The 15,349-nt window shown below is 41.6% G+C and overlaps 1 pseudogene; it reads right to left on the bottom strand.

The window, feature by feature from the left end:
- Positions 1–662: 662 nt before the first annotated feature.
- LOC111140177 lies at positions 663–1,213 on the bottom strand (annotated as a pseudogene).
- Between the last annotated feature and the right edge of the window lie 14,136 nt (positions 1,214–15,349).

Here is a 15,349-nt window from a genome sequence, read left to right as displayed (position 1 = left end):
GGCAGAGGCTTTAACCCACTGAGCCACCCAGGCGCCCCTCCACCCTTATATTTTATCAAAATGGCAAATACCATGAATTAACCCAGCTGTTGACTTGAATTATAAAAGTAACATGATTCAACATGAAAATAAGAAATTTTCTACAAATCTCTGACAGTAGTAAATTGCAATATATAATGTATATAGGAGTCCTTCAGAGCAACAAACTCCTGTGAAACAAAAATATTTTAATACCTTTAAAATCCAAATTTTTCTTGGGGTGCCTGGGTGGCTCAGTGGGGTAAAGCCTCTGCCTTCGGCTCAGGTCATGATCTCAGGGTCCTGGGATTGAGCCCCGCATCGGGCTCTCTGCTCAGCAGGGAGCCTGCTTCCCTTCCTCTCTCTCTGCCTGCCTCTCTGCCTACTTGTGATCTCTGTCTGTCAAATAAATAAAATCTTTAAAAAAAAAATCCAAATTTTTCTTAAATCATTCATGAAAAAGCATCTCAAGTCAGAATTAAGCCCTTAGTCAAGTATTAGGAAGCTACATTACAGCTATTTAATATACAAAGAGACCTCTTTCCCCAGTCACTTCCATCTGATGTCTGTTTCCAGAATCCTACAGACTTAAGCTTCTCTCCATCCCATGTCACCATTTCTTCAGACCCTGAAAACTGAATTTGTTAAACACCAGAAATATGACATTGTATAAACGTAACATTTTGTTGTTGACCCTCTGTAAGTTCTTCACTTAGTCCATCTGTAGCTATGACTCTTCCACCAATTCCTTTCTCTCCTTTCATAGCCTCTCTGAATTTCTGAAAGGATAATTTTAGAAGTTCAACATAATGGTCACAGCCTGAGGTCACCATGGCAAAGAGAATATTTTCTCCCTTGATTGTCCTCCGTTTCTTTTGATGACATCTTTCATTTGCTTCAAATGTTATAAAGCTAATGAGCTCACTTACTCATTTTTGAACACAGTCCTTGGCATTTTACAATCTTTCCCGTTTGAGGTATGACATTTTTCATTATCCTTGCTACATTTGCAGTTGGAAGATCGATATCGTGTTCTCTGAAACTGTCTTTTGAACCATTTGTGTCTTCATGATCATTCACGCTGTGCTCAGTGTCATCGTGAGGCTGAGTCACAATAGTGGCTTCCTCCCGTGTAGTGTGCAGCCGTGCCTAGTCGAGAAGCATCTGTCATAGCGCTATCGCCATTGGTTGTCATGAAATACTGTGAGAACCCTGTTGTCAGTGGTGTTCAGAAACACCTTTCTAAAAAGGGGTCTGATCTTTGTCCAACTTCAACCTTTGAGGCAAGTCCAGGGACCACAAGCCGTCAGACGGCTGCATTTTTTACGTGTAAGCCAGACTGCGGGGAGACCAAATCCACTCCTCCCTCCCGGGCACCTTCATTCCTACCCAGGCAGGTTCGCTGGCTGGCCCTAGACCCACCGCCCCCGTGGGTTGACTGTCAGTCCTACCCCGGCGCGGCGGCCCAGCGTGGCGCGCATCACCCTACCCCTTGACCCAGGCCGGCGCCCAACACCTGCCAGGCATCTACCCGCCCAGGGCACTGGGGCAAAGATGCTCGGCCCTGCCATGCCCCGATAGCTGTTGGGAGCCCCCCCACCCCACCCTGACTCTGTGCACCAGCCTTGCTAAGGGCCCAGGGTCGGGAATGGTGTCCAGGCCACTGTCTCCCACCCAGCTCACTGCACAAAATGGAGCCGGCTGGAGTGCCATTGAGAGGAGATCTGACCGTGCCCTCGGGAGCTCCCTCCTCAGCCTCGGGCCAGGAGCTCCTCTGAGCAAGAGGCAGCCTTACCTGCCTCCAGCAGCACAAAGCTGCCCTCAGCTGGAGCAGCCTGCCCCATTCTTGCCCCAGCCCAGGGCGGGGGTGGCAGGGAGGCAGATTCAGGAGGAAGGCCAGTGGCACTGGCCATGGCAGCGTTGGGGACAGGCACGAGCTGGTTTTCTTTCTTTTTCTTTCTTTTTCCTTTCTCTTTCTTTTTCTTCTTTTTTCTTTTTCAAGATTATATTTGCTGGGGCGCCTTGGTGGCTCTCAGGGTTAAGCATCTGCCATTGGCTCAGGTCAGGATCCCACAGTCCTGGGATGGAGCCCTGCATCTGGCTCTGCAGAGCGGGGAGTGTGCTTCTGCCTCTCCCTCTCCCTCTCCCCCTGCTTGTGTTCCCTCTCTTGCTGTCTCTCCCTCTGTCAATAATAATAACATAACTTTAAAAAGATGACATTTATTATTTGATAAAGATAGCAAATGAGCAGTGGTGGAGGGTGACCAGGGAGTCAGATCTGGGGCTCAATCCCAGAACCCTGGGATCACAATTTGACCTGAAGGCAGGCAGTTAACAGAGCCACCCAGATGCACCTTTCTTGTATTCTCTGAGGAAAAGAACAAAATCAAAGAAGTGCAGATAAAATTAAATTTCCTTTTACTTGCAGCCCATTGCTAAACTCTTGAGATAGGCACAGTGTGACATTCCTCAAGGAGTTCACAGTGGTGTCAATGTTGTTTTGTTGAGGTAAAAAGTAACCTTAGCTTGACATTAGCCAGACCTCTAGGATCCTGTAAGTCCTCTTTAACATAGGATAATCCCTTTGAAAACTGTCTTTATTTCTACCCCCTAAATATATGTTGGCAGTCATCCCCCAAGCATAGAGCCCACTGATAAATATCTGAAGGGTCCATGACTAAGGTTTTACAAGATATCATACATGACCTCATCATGACACCACCTTCAAGATCCTGGAAAACTTGCTTCCAAATTCATTAGAGACTTCTATTGTTCCCTCAACCCCCTCCCCCACTGAACATACATCATCAGTCACTGCTCACAAACCCAGTATAGCGCTTTCTACCCACAGGTCCTGTCCCCATATTTAATAATACCACTTTTTTGTACAAAAGACATCTCATTAACTATTTCATCATTCATCCTGAACCCCAACATTTCACATCAAAAAAATTCTCAAGAATTCTTTCTTGACCATTGGCTTCTGTCCCACATCCCTGTTTGCACTGAACAGGGAGAGCTCTTACCTTTGTGTAGTTGATATATTTGGCTTCTGGGGGTGGAGGTTCTTAGGCAGTCAGTCCTCTGTCCCATTGGTTTTTCTTTTCTCCGCACAATGTCATGGACATACACTTCTTCTTCTTCTTCTTCTTCTTCTTTTTTTTAATAACAAGTTGTTGTTGTTTTTTAAGATTTATTTATTTGATGGAGAGAGAGAGATATCACAAGTAGGCAGAGAGGCAGGCAGAAAGAGAGAGAGAGAAGCAGGCTCCCTGCTGAGCAGAGAGCCTGATGTGGTGCTCCATCCCAGGATGCTGAGATCATGAATTGAGCAGAAAGTAGAGGCTTAACCCACTGAGCCACCCAGGCACCCCTGAACATACACTTCTATTTAGTTCTTTGTGTTTTCAGAAAAAGAGAACAATCACATAATTAACATTTTTTAAGGATTATTTATTTATTTATTTGACAGAGATCACAAGTAGGCAGAGAGGCAGGCAGAGAGGGAGGGAAGCAGGATCCCTGCTGAGCAGAGAGCCGGATGTGGGGCTCCATCCCAGAACCCTGAGATCATGACCTGAGCCAAAAGCAGGTGAGCCACCCACGTGCTCCCATAATTAACATTGTGAGGGTCTTAAAATCTTGAAATATAATAGAGCACAACTGATCATCGAAACAAAACTTTTCAATGAAATACCATATTGAGGAATAATGGATTAAAATGGCTAAGAAAGGGGCACCTGCATGGCTCAGTGGGTTAAATCCTCTGCCTTAAGCTCAGGTCATGGTCCCAGGGTCCTGGGATCGAGCCCCACATCTGGGCTCTCTGCTCGGCAGGGAGCCTGCTTCCCCCCCCCCACCTCTCTCTTTTCCTGCCTCTCTGCCTACTTGTGATCTCTGTCTGTCAAATAAAGTCTTTTTAATAAATAAAGAAATAAACAAGTAAAATGGCCAAGAAATAATCCTTGAAAGCTTGTATGGTGAAACTTAGGAAATCCATTTGAGTAGCACAGGATCCATGGGCAGAAAGAGCTGCAGTTCGGCTGCATGAAGTTCGTGGTTCTATGCTAAGTGTTCTTGAGGAAGGGGCTGTGCGGGATGTATAAGATCATAAGTGTTTCTTTGAATTTGTACTTGTAAAACTACTTTTGCAGTTGGGTAAGCATCTGCCTCTAGCTTGGGTCATGGTCCCAGTGTGGAGCCCTGCATTGGGCTCCCTGCTCAGGGGGCAGTCTGCTTATCCCTCTCCCTCTGTAACCCCTGTCTTCCTCAAGTTCTCTCTTGTGTTCTCTCTTTCAAACAAAATAAGATTAAAAGAATAATTAAGAGCATTTTTTGCCCATTCTAAATCTTCCAAGTGTTCTTGCCTTAGAGTTCTACCTCTTTCTTCTTCCAAACTTTATCCCTTTGCCCATAGGGTACTGCCTTGTTAGAAAGGTAGACTCTAGGCACCTGGGTGGTTCAGTCAGTTGAACAACTGCCTTAGGGTCAACTCATTATCCTGGAGGCCCAGTATCAAGTCCACATTGAGCTCATGGCTCCATGGGGAGTCTTCCTCTCCCACTGACCTTCTCCCCTCTCCTCTCTCACTCTTTCTCTCTCAAATAAATAAATAAAATCTTTAAAAAAAAGGAAGAAAGAAACTTAGACTCTGATCCAACCCCAGTACTCCTGAACAGAATATGCATTTTCACAACATCTCCAATGCACCGTTTTGAAGTTTAACCCACTAAGAGATTCCACCTAAGAAATAGACACAACTTTCTGTATGATGTAAACACAGTGGTAAAAAATGTGTATGCCTGTGTTGATGCCTTCATTTGACGAGTTATCTTGGAAAAACAGATTATTAATAATGGTTTTGTGGATCCTATGCCATTTTCTTACCTCAAGGTTAGAGAATCCATTAGAGCATATTACTGTGTTAAAAATTATCTTCCTGTATAAAGTAGAAAAATCACCTAAGCCAGAACTAGTTGTCCTGGTATAATTGAACTAACACGAGTTCACTGATTGGTGAGTCACAGAAAGTGTACTCGGTAGGGGTTGTAACACCAAAAAAACTGCAATTTGCAGCAAATAAGGAGGCAATAGGAAATAACGTCCAAAGTAGAGATTTACAGAGCAAGGGAGAATGATTTCTTTTTGTTTGGGGTTAGGGTAGATATTTAGAAAGTGGATCCTTGTCATCTTCCATAGAACTGGGCATAAGGGGACACAAGTGCCTCAAGAAAACACTCCTCTACATGCTTTGCATTTTACCTACATGAGTTTGTGCTGCTCCTTGGGTGGAGATTTTAAACTATAATGAGATAAAGGGAACTAACTGACTTCCTCTTCCATCTTAGGGACCATCGTGAACTGTCAATGGCCACTTGGTGACTGTGGTATTTATTGCAGGGACAGCTCACATTCAGGGATGTGGCCATAGAATTCTCTAAGGAAGAGTGGGGACTCCTGACCCACACTGTACAGGGATGTGATGTTAGAGAACTATGGACGCTTCCTCTTCTTGGGTGAGGAAGACTCCTTCCAGATTTCCCAAACCCCACTCAGGGTTTTGTTCCTTCCTGTGAAGACTGTCTCTTTGGAGATTCCTCTTGGAACAACTGGAATTCAGATCCAGGCAGAAAGGGAAATAATTACGGGTTTGTACATGTAGAGAAGAAACTTCATGATGTGTCCTTTTCAGATTTACCTTCCGATCCTTAAGGGAACATCATCACTTCTGTAGATTATTGTCAGTTCTAAATACTGAGGGGCATAAAATGGGTACTTCTCACATCTTCTTCAATTTCCACTATTTATTATTGTATCTCATACTTGGAAATTGAGGTCAGGATGTGAACATTGGAAATCCCTCCTTCATTTTGTAAAGGGGCTGTTTTTCAGCAGCATTTGGGAAAACATGTTCTTGATTTCCCGGTGTCCTCTCTTCTCTCCTGAGCACAGTCATAATTGAAAGTTAGAATCTCCAGCCGTACTCCTTTCCCTTCTTTCTTTTCTTTTCTTTTCTTTTCTTTCTTTCAGAAAGAGAGAAAGCACAAGGGGGTGGGGAGGGTCAGAGGGAGAAGCAGACTCCCCGCTGAGCAGGGATTCCTGATGCAGGACTCCATCTGGGACTCCAGGATCATGACCTGAGCCAAAGGCAGTGGCTTAACCAACTGAGCCACCCAGGCGCCCCACCTTCCCTTTTTTTTCTAATAAATAGGTCTCATTGTGTCAAAGCCAGACTTGGTCTCCTTTTTGGAACCAAAGAGGGAACCTAGGGATGTGATGAGAAAGGATACTGTATCCCTCCATCCAGGTAGGTGGGAATGAATGAGGCACATGACAGAGGGGAGGTCCAAATGCAAAGGAAGATGACAGACCTTAACCTGTGGTTCGAGTAGCTGTCTGAATAGAAATTAGTTTAGAAGTGTCGTGTTATTTCTCTTTCTTACAGAGCGGCAAATGCCATCCAACATTCTCGGTCTCTCATTCTCTAAGGCTTCTCCTTCAGTGCCCGTCATGTTCCATCACATTCACAGGGAGGGCCTCCATAATCTGAGAGTTTATCCATTGCTTTGAGGGCCCTGCAGAAATCTCCCTGTTTCTGAGGAACTCTGTGTTTAGCCCTTTGCAAGTTGTGTTTTTCCTCCTCTGAGAAATGTGTCGGGTCATGGTTGACATATTGGAGGTTAGTGCAGAAATCCAGAACAGTGGAGACAGATACCACATGTTTTCTGGTTTATGCTTTCCAATGTTATGGAGGCTATAATCTGAACTCTGCAAAATGGAGACTCAGTAACTTTGTCAGATAACAAAGCACCTCCCTGAAATGAGAAAATCTAATGTTTTCTTTCCATTCAGAAGTATTTTGGCGGTGGGGGGGGGGCTGGGTAGCTCAGTAGTTGGGCGTCTGCCTTTGGCTCAGGTCATGATCCCAGAGTCCTGGGATCAAGCCCCACATCAGGCTCCCTGCTCCTTCATGGGAGATTTGCTTCTCCCTCTCCCACTCCCCCTGCTTGTGTTCCTTTCTCACTCTCACTCTCTCTCTCTCTCTCTCTCTCTCTGTCAAATAAAGTCTTTTTAAAATTATTTTTTTAATATTAACTAATACAGAAATTTCCACTCTGTGTTCCATTCCTCAGTGTTGAAATAACATAGAATTCCTACCTAAATGAATGCCACAGGGGAGTCAGAACATTTGGATCTCAGAATTTGTAGCCTTTAATAAAGTCTCAGTTGCTATCTTATTAAAAATTGCATCAGTTCATAATTCTGTCTTGTATGAAGCTCCTGTGACTTTTTCCTATGTGTTTTCATTTTCTAAATAGTTATATATAAGCATCCTCATTTTTTTTTTCAATCAAAAGTTCTGATAGGATGTAGCCATGTGCTTTATAAGAAGCGAGATAATTAGTAAAATCCCCATATTTAAGGAAAAACTTTTGTTCATAAATTTTTTACTTCACTAAAAATTAAACATGTACTTTTCATCTACTTTCCTCAGAATGTATCTGAATTTCATCCCAAATATTTATGTTTTATGAAGTTGTCAGGATATTTTACACATTGTTGGTATTTATTTAGAAATGAACAGATTAAGGTGTCTGGGTGACTCAGTTAATTGAGCATCTGCCTTCACTTCCTGGCATGATCTAAGGTTTCTGGGATTGAGCCCCAGGTCTGATTCCTGCTCAGTGGGGAGCCTGCTTCTCCCACTCCCTCTGCACCTCCCCACCCCTGCTTGTGGGCTCTGTCAAAAAAGTAAAGTATTTTAAAAAACAGAAATGAAAGGATTTTAATTTGCTTGGTTCCAAGGAGTGAGTTATATCTTACATTCAGATAAAAGGAGGAATATATTAATAATATGATACATTTTTTCAAGTCTTTTAAGCACTTATTTGTAAAATTATAATTAGACTTTTTTTTTTTTTGGTGAATTTTAATGAATTTAAAATTTGTCAGTGAAGGCCTGTCAGTAATTCAATGCTTGTTTTTCTTGCATACACAGTTTAAAATTATATTTATTTAGTAGTTTTCTTACTAAATAATTCATGTTTTTTAATGTAGAAATTTGGGTTCAATTTGGGCTTACTCTGGCTTTGCAATTCCATAATCATGCACTTCCTTTGGTCTGGGACTCTCCACAACTTTAGTTACTTCTTGTTTCATTATTAACTGTGTATCTTGATATAGGCTAACAATTTTTAAGTCTAGATTTGAAGACAATGTGCATTTACTCAAATAGGAATCCACTTTATGCCCTTTGCCAAGAACATTATGTATTTGTCTGTATCAATATCCCCCATACATGCTTTGTGACTCATCTTGTGTATTTCTTTCACTGGTTAGTGGTCCGTGTATACTGCGTCCTGCCAACATGAGTTGTCACAATAGAAATAATTTCATCATCTATTTACGGGTGGATTTTTACTCTCCTTTCATGAGAGACACTTTTGAAAAGTAATTTTGAAACACTTCCTGGGGCACCTGAGTTGCTCAGTGGGATAAAGCCTCTGCCTTCGGGCTCGGGTCATGATCCCAGGGTCCTGGGATTGAGCCCCACATTGGGCTCTCTGCTCAGCGGGGAGCCTGCTTCTCTTCCTCTCTCTGCCTGCCTCTCTGCCTACTTGTGATCTCTGTCAAATAAATAAAATCTTTTTTTTTTTAAATAAAATCTTAATAAAAAAACAGTCTCAACTGCATCCAAAATTTTTCTGCTTATCTCCATTCCCGCACACACCTTGTTTCTGATATCACAAATCCTATCTTTTATGTTGTGTGATTTATTACCTATATTTATAATGTCTTGTGATTTGATTTTTAAAATATTTTGAGGTAGAAATGAAAGCAACCTGTGCTACCTTATTACAACACTGTGGGTTTCTATAATCTTGGAAATATTTATATTTAGTTGAGAGCTTTATGTTGTCTTGTGGTTTTAGTTTCTGTTTAGAATCATTTTATTTCAACTAGAAGTACTTCCTTTAATATTTCTTGTAGGACAGGACTACTGGTAAACATACAGGGGTTTCTATGTGGGAAAGTCTTCATTTCTACATTCATGGAAAATAATTTTCCCCGATAGAGTATTCTTGGTGGATATTTTGATCTTTCAGTGCTTGAATTCACTGTCCCATACACTTCTTCCTACCAGGTCTACTGAGAATCCCACTACTTATAGGAGCTCTCTTGTATAAGAGGAATTGCTTTTTTCATATTGTCTCAAAGTTCTCTTTTCACCTTTGATTTTTTTCATAGGTTAATTACAAGGCATCACTGTGTTGATGTCTTGACATTTATCTCACTTTGAATTTCCTGAGCTTGCTGAATTTGTTCTTTCCACATACATGAGAAGCACAAGCCCTTAGAACTTCATGTAAGCCCTCTGCCCCCTTTCACTCTCCTGTCTTTTTGGGGCCCCTTAATGTACCCATGGGACCCCTTTCTGGTGTCCCATGAGTTCCTAGACTATCCTATTCCACATTTTTCTTTTTTGGGGGTGCCTGTCCTCTCAGCAGGTAATTTAAAACAAGGGGTCTTTACAAAACAAAAAACAGAACAAAACAATGGATCTTGAAGTTGAATCTTTCTTCTGCTTGCTCAAGTCTGTGGGTGAGCCGCTGGTGTGTTTTTTCACTTCAGGAATTGTACTTTTCAAATCCCAGTTTCTGGTTGGTTGGTTGTTATAGTTTCTGTGTCTCTGGACTTACATTTTGGTCCTGCATAGTTTTCCTGATAACATTTACTTACCCATCAATTTTTCTTCTTTCTCCATGAGCAACTTTACCATGGTTATTCGAATTCTTTCTCAGGCAATAAGTAGTTATTAATTTATTATTTTTAAAAAGATTTTATTTATTTGACAGACACATTGAGAGAGGGAACACAAACCGGAAGTGGGAGAGGGAGAAGCAGGCTTCCCGCTAAGCAGGGAGCCCGATGTAGGACTCGATCCTAGGACCCTGGAATCATGACCTGAGCTGAAGGCAGATGCTTAATGACTGAGTCACCCAGGCGCCCCCCTCTTTTTAAAGATTTTATTGATTTGACAGAGACAGCGAGAAAGGGAACACAAGCAGAGGGAAAGGAAGAGAAGCAGTTATTAATTAATTAAGAGCCAGTATTTGACATTTGTTTCGTTCATCTGGTTAGAACACATTTTTCTGGTTCTTTGAATGCCTTATTATCTTCTGTTGATACTTGGGAATTTTATAAAAGCAGCCTCTGGGCCCAGGATGATGGACTTGCTTTGTACAGATGAACACAAATAGCAGTCTGGGGACTTCTCTTTCATGTTCTAGGCATTTGTCGTGTCTGAAAATGTGTGATTTCCCAGTTTTCAAAATGTAGGCACCTTTTCAGAGTCTGCAATATCTTCCTCTCTTGTCTTCATCTCTGTAGTCTCTCCATCGGTTGAACAAATGCTCACCTTTTGGCCGGGCAGCCACCACAGTGCATCTAGAAGGTGCTGTCATTCCTTGCTCCTTCCGTGTCAGGCATGACTGAAACATGTCCACAGGCAGCAGCAAAGTAGTGAGAGCACTGAACGTACAGGTCACTCATTTGTTTCTCTCCTAAGGAGAGGTAAGAGTGTTCTCACAGTGTTGCCATGGAGTGTCTGGGAGGGTGAGTCACCATCGTGGGCAAGTGTCACAAACTTTGTCTCCCTGATGTGTGTATATGTATATAACACATATATGTATATGTATATGTATATAATATATGTGTATGTATATATGATATATGATATAATATAGTTCAGTAAATATATATACAAATATATACATACATACAGGTGTATACATACATATATGTATACATGCAGACTTGTGTGTGTGTGTACACACAAACACCACATCTTTATCCATTTATCTGTTGATGGACATCTGGTTTTTTGGTTTTGTTGACTGTTTCCTTTACTGTGCAAAAGGTTTTTTATCTTACTGAAGTCCTAATCATTTTTGCTTTGGTTTCCTTTGCTTTTGGAGACATGTCTAGCAAGAAGTTGTTGCAGCCAAGGTCACAGAGGTTGCTGTCTGTGTTCTCCTTTAGGATTTTGATGGACTTTTGTCTCATGTTTAGATCTTTGATCCATTTTGAGTTTATCTTTCTGTATGCTATAAGAAAATGGCCCTGTTTCATTCTTCTAGATGTGGCTGTACAACGTTCCCAGCACCATTTTTTTTAGGAGATTGTCCGATTTCCACTAGATACTGTTTACTGCTTTGTTGAAGATACATTGACCATAGAGTTCAGGGTCCATTTCTGGGCTCTCTATTCTGTTCAATCTATGTGTCTGTTTTTGTGCCAGTACCATATTGTCTTAATGTTACAGCTTTGTGATACAATTTGAAGTCAGGAATTTTGATGCTTCCAGAATTGCATGTCCTTTTCATTATTACTTAGGATATTTGGGGTCTTTTTAGCTTCATAGAAATGTTAGGATTGTTTGTTCCAGTTCGTGAGAAATGCTGATGATATTTTGATGGGGTTTGCACTGAATGTGCAGAATGCTTTGGGTAGCATAGATATTTTAGTGTGTGTGTCCTCAATTTCTTTCCTAAGTGTTTTTAGTTTTTCAGAGTACAGATCCTTTCCCTCTTCTATGTTTATTTTTTCCCCTCTTTTAGGTTTATTCCCAGGTATCTTAGAGTTTTCAGTGCAATTATAAATGAGATGGATTCCTTGATTTTTTTGCCTTATTGTTAGTGTACAGCAGTGCAACTGATTTATGTGCATTGATTTTATATCTAGCCACTTTGCTGAATACTGTATCATTTCTAGCATTTTTTTTATAAAGATTTTATTAATTTGACAGAGAGACACAGCAAGACAGGGAACACAAGTGGGGGAGTGCAAAAGGGAGAAGCAGGCTTCCCGCTGAGCTGGGAGCCTGATGTGGGGTTCTGTCCCAGGACCCCAGGATCATGACCTGAGCTGAAGGCAGATGTTTAATGACTGAGCCACCCAGGTGTCCCACTTCTAGCAAGTTATGAGTGGAGTCTTTTGGGGTTTTTACATAGAATATCATGTTGTCTTTGAAGAGTGAGAGTTTAACTACTTCTTTGCTGATTGGGATACATTTTATTTTTTATTGTCTGATTGCGGAGTTTAGGACTTCATGGACTATGCTGAACATCAGTGATGAGAGTGGACATCCCTGCCATGTTCCTGACCCTAGGAGAAAGGCTCCCAATTTTTCCCACATTGAGAATGATATTAGCTGTGGGTTTTTCATATATGTCCTTTATGATGTCGAGGTATGTTCCTTTTATCCCTACACTGCAGAGAGCATTCTGTCAAAAAAAGATGCTGTTTTTGTCACATACTTTTTCTTTACCAATTGAGAGGATCATATGGTTCTTGTCCTTTATTAATGTGATGAATCACATTGATTGATTTGTGGATGTTGAACCACCCTTACAACCCAGAATAAATCCTACTTGGTCCTAATGAATAATTCTTTTTTTTTTTTTAAAGATTTAATTTATTTATTTGACAGAGAGAACGAGATCACAGGTAGGCAGAGAGGCAGGCAGATGGAGGGGGAAAGCAGGCTCCCCACTAAGCAGAGAGCCTGACGGGCTCGATCCCAGGACCCTGAGATCATGACCTGAGCCAAAGTCAGAGTCTTAACCCACTGAGCCACCCAGGCGCACTGTGAATAATCCTTTTAACGTATTTTTGGATCGTATTGTTAGTATCTTGATGGGAGTTGTTTGTTTTTTGTTTTTTTTTTTTAAGATTATTTATTTATTTGACAGAGATCACAAGTAGGCAGAGAGGCAGGCAGAGGAGAGAGGAGGAAGCCGGCTCCCTGCCGAGCAGAGAGCCCAATGTGGGACTCCATTCCGGGACCCTGAGATCATGACCTGAGTCAAAGGCAGAGGCTTAACCCACTGAGCCACCCAGGCACCCTTGGTAAGAGTTTTTGCATCCATGTTCATCAGGGATATTGATTTGTAATTCTCCTTTTCAGTGGGGTCTTTTTTCTGGTTTTGGAATCAGGGTAATGTCATAGAATGAGTTTGTAAGTTTTCCTTCCACATCTACATTCTAAAACAGTTTCAGAAGAATGGGTATTAATTCTCCTTGAATTGTTTGATAGAATTCCACTGTGAAGCCATCCAGCCCTGGAATCTTTTATATTGGGAGATTGTTGACTACTGCTTCAACTTCTTTGCTGGTTATGGGTCTATCCAGGTTTCTATTTTTTCGTGCTTCAGTTTTGTAGGTAGAGTTTTCAAGGAATAGATCCATTTTTCTTCTAGATTTCCTAATTTGTTGGTATATTATTACTCACAATATTATTTTATAATTGTAGCTATTTCTTCAGTGTTGGTTATGATCTCTCATTTTTCATTCATGATTTTATTTGGGTCCTCTGCTCATTCTCGTAAGTCTCCTAGGGGTTTATCAAGTTTATCAGACAATAATTCCTTCAAAGATACAGTTCTTAGATTTGTTGATCTGTTCTACTGTGGGTTTGTTTTTTATTTCTATTTCATTGATTTGTGCTCAGATCTTTATTATTTCTCTTCTTCTGCTGGATTTAGGCTTTATTTGCTGGTCATTGTTGTTTTTCCAGTTCCTTTAGATGGAAGGTTAGATTACGTATTTGAGATTTGTCTTTTTCTTGAGAAAGGCCTGTATTGCTCTATACTTCCCTCTTAGGGCTACCCTTGGTGCATCCCACATGTCCTAAACAGTCATGCTTTCATTTTCATTTGTTTCCATGTATTTTTAAAAATTCTTTAATTTCCTGGTTAACCCATTCATTCTTTAGTAGGATTTTCCTGAACCTCCATTTATTTGTTTTCCTTCCAAATTTTCTCCTCATTGAGTTCAATTTTAAAGCAATGTGGCCTGGAGCAGCTGGGTGGCTCAGTGGGTTAAAGCCTATGCCTTCCACTCAGGTCATGATCTCAGGGTCCTGGGATTGAGCCCCTCATGGGGCTCTCTGCTCAGTGGGGAGACTGCTTTCCCCTCTCTCTCTCTGCTTGCCTCTCTGCTTACTTGTGATCTCTGTCTGTCAAATAAATAAAATCTAAAAAGAAATGAAAAATAAAGCAATGTGGCCTGAAAAATGCAGGGAATAATCCCATTTTTTCTGTACCATTCAAGACCCATTTTTTTTTAAAGATTTTATTTATTTATTTGAAACAGAGAGAGAGAGATCACAAGTAGGCAGAGAGGCAGGCATAGAGAGAGAGGAGAAAGCAGGCTCCCCGCTGAGCAGAGAGCCTGATGCGGGCCTCGATCCCAGGACCCTGAGATCATGACCTGAGCTGAAGGCAGAGGCTTAACCCACTGAGCCACCCAGGCGCCCTCAAGACCCATTTTTGACCCAGTATGTGAACTTTTCTGGAGAATGTTCCATGTGTACACAAGAAGAATGTGTATTCTGTTGCTGAGTAGATATTATACCTCAGGAAAGAATCAGTCCTCTATTAGTAGTGATGACGCCCCCAAGGTAAGACATGAAACATGCCTAAGCCAAATCACTGGCATGAAGTCTTCATTGGAGCATGGCCTGTCCAATGCTACACTATTGACTCTGAATCTAGAAAGATAAGTTTTACTTGTTTTCTTTTTTTTTCTAAGATTTTATTTATTTATTTGATAGAGAGTGAGATCACAAGTAGGCTGAAAGGCAGGCAAAGAGAGAGAAGCTCTCCACTGAGCAGAGAGCCCAATGCAGGGCTCAATCCCAGGACCCTGAGATCATGACCTGAGTCAAAGGCAGAGGCTTAACCCACTGAACCAGCCAGGTGACCAAATTTTACTCATTTTCCTTCTGAATCCTCTCATGTCTTTTGTCTCTTCATCTCCATTCCAATGATGTAGGTATCAAAACGGATCTTCATTCCTGTGTTCTGGAAAGCCCACTGTCACTGCTCTCCCCCTCCCATCTACACCTTGCAGAGCCTTGCAGGTCCTTAGGAGTAGCTTGGAATTTTCCACTTCAATGGTAAAAGGTTGGTAACAGGATCATTTGAGGCCATAACTGAGATTTAAATACAGTGCTGTCACCACTTCATTGGAAGCATAGGAAAATGCCATCAATGGGAACAGGATTAATTTAGGTACTAGCACTTTGAGAGTTGGGAGGAGCAATAAAATATGATGACACAGCTTGAGAGGAAGTGAAATCCTATGAAAATCAAATATGGAGAACTCTTGAAATGTGAGGAAGTTCTTTGGTCACTGCAGGGTCTTAGGAAGCTATTCGTGATGAGCACATGGGACAGAGATGTGTTCTTGGGAATTGTGTTTTTCTGGGAAGTCAGGTGTTTTTCTCATGACTGAGAATCCCTGGTGCTCCTGAGGACCAGTTGCT

The sequence above is a fragment of the Enhydra lutris genome, unplaced genomic scaffold (assembly GCF_002288905.1).
Source record: "Enhydra lutris kenyoni isolate GAN:26980312 unplaced genomic scaffold, ASM228890v2 scaffoldscaffold221, whole genome shotgun sequence".
NCBI classification, from domain to species: domain Eukaryota; kingdom Metazoa; phylum Chordata; class Mammalia; order Carnivora; family Mustelidae; genus Enhydra; species Enhydra lutris.
The sequence above is the reverse complement of the archived record's forward strand: the minus strand, read 5'-3'. Positions and strand labels throughout refer to the sequence as shown.